Below are 1,502 nucleotides of genomic sequence, written 5' to 3'. Positions count from 1 at the left end.
ACTTCGATCTTCGAGATGAAGATGTATCTCAATGGGCTTCTCCCCTGGAAGACTTGGTTTAAATCCCACTCTCTGACGAACATCCCTCGAGAATAGTGCAGCTTGGTTCCCTACTCTCTGATGAGAAAATGTCAGAGTATGCAAATCTTCTCCATAGGAATCAAGACATTTTTGCATGGACTCCAGCTGACATGTCTGGAGTTGATCCTGAAATAATAATGCAGCCTTTGAAGGTAGACCCGCCTTTGAAGGTAGACCCGACAGTTATCCAGAAGAGCGCAGTTTTGCCTCAAACCGCTTACAAGCTATTGAACAAGAAGTCAACAAGCTTATCGAAGCAAAGTTCATACGAGAAGTACACCATCCTGCATGGTTGGCCAATGTCGTCATGGTGAAAAAAGCTAATGGTTCATGGAGAATGTGCGTCGCCTATGCAGACCTCAACAAAGCTTGCCCAAAGGATAGTCCTCCCGCGCATAGATCAACTCGTTGATGCCATGTCTGGACATCAGATGCTAAGCTTTTTGGATGCATACTCAGGATACAATCAAATAAAGATGAAACCAGTGGACGAGGAGGCCACCTGTTTTCAAACAAAAAAAAGACTTATACTGTTATCAGGTTATGTCATTCGGGTTAAAAAATGCTGGTGCAACTTATCAACGACTCATGAACAAGGCCTTCAAAAACCTTCTCGGGCGTACAATGGAGGTTTATGTTGATGACATGTTAGTAAAAAGCTTGGAAGCATCCCAACACATTTCTCATCTTGAGGAGTGTTTCTAACTCCTTTGTTAGTATGGCTTACGACTTAACCTGACTAAATGTGCTTTTGGGGTCGCATCAGGGAAGTTTCTGGGATTTATGGTTACCCATCGTGGGATTGAAGCAAACCCAGAAAAAATCAAGGCGTTGAAAGAGATGATGCCTCCAAGAAACATCAAGGAGGTGCAACGATTGAATGGTCGTATAGCCGCCCTATCCCGGTTCTTAGCTCGTTGTGGAGATAAGTATATGCCATTCTTCAAAATACTAAGAGGAGCACGGAACACTAGTTTTCAATGGACAGATGACTGTCAGATTGCTTTCAAACAACTTAAGGCATATCTGGCTTCACCGCCCCTTCTCTCAAAACCCATCCAAGGGGAAATGTTATTTATCTATTTAGCTTTTTCACCTCATGCAATAAGCTCTGTCCTAATTAGAATAGAAAACATAATCGAGAAACCAGTATATTACGTCAGTAAAGTTCTCTTTGATACAGAAAGTCGCTATCCGATAGCGGACAAGACTGTACTAGCCCTGGTATTCTCAGCAAGGAGACTTCGTCCTTACTTCCAGGCTCACAAGATTGGCGTTTACACACAACTCCATTTAAAGGCAATCCTACAAAAACTAGAAGCATCAGGAAGATTAGTTAAATGGTCTAAATGGTCGGGAGAATTTGACATCCATTATTTACCGCGACCAAACATCAAATCACAGGTGTTGGCCGACTTTGT

This window comes from Phalaenopsis equestris, unplaced genomic scaffold, assembly GCF_001263595.1.
Source record: "Phalaenopsis equestris unplaced genomic scaffold, ASM126359v1 Scaffold000268, whole genome shotgun sequence".
In the NCBI taxonomy this organism is placed as follows: Eukaryota; Viridiplantae; Streptophyta; class Magnoliopsida; order Asparagales; family Orchidaceae; genus Phalaenopsis; species Phalaenopsis equestris.
The sequence above is the reverse complement of the archived record's forward strand: the minus strand, read 5'-3'. Positions refer to the sequence as shown.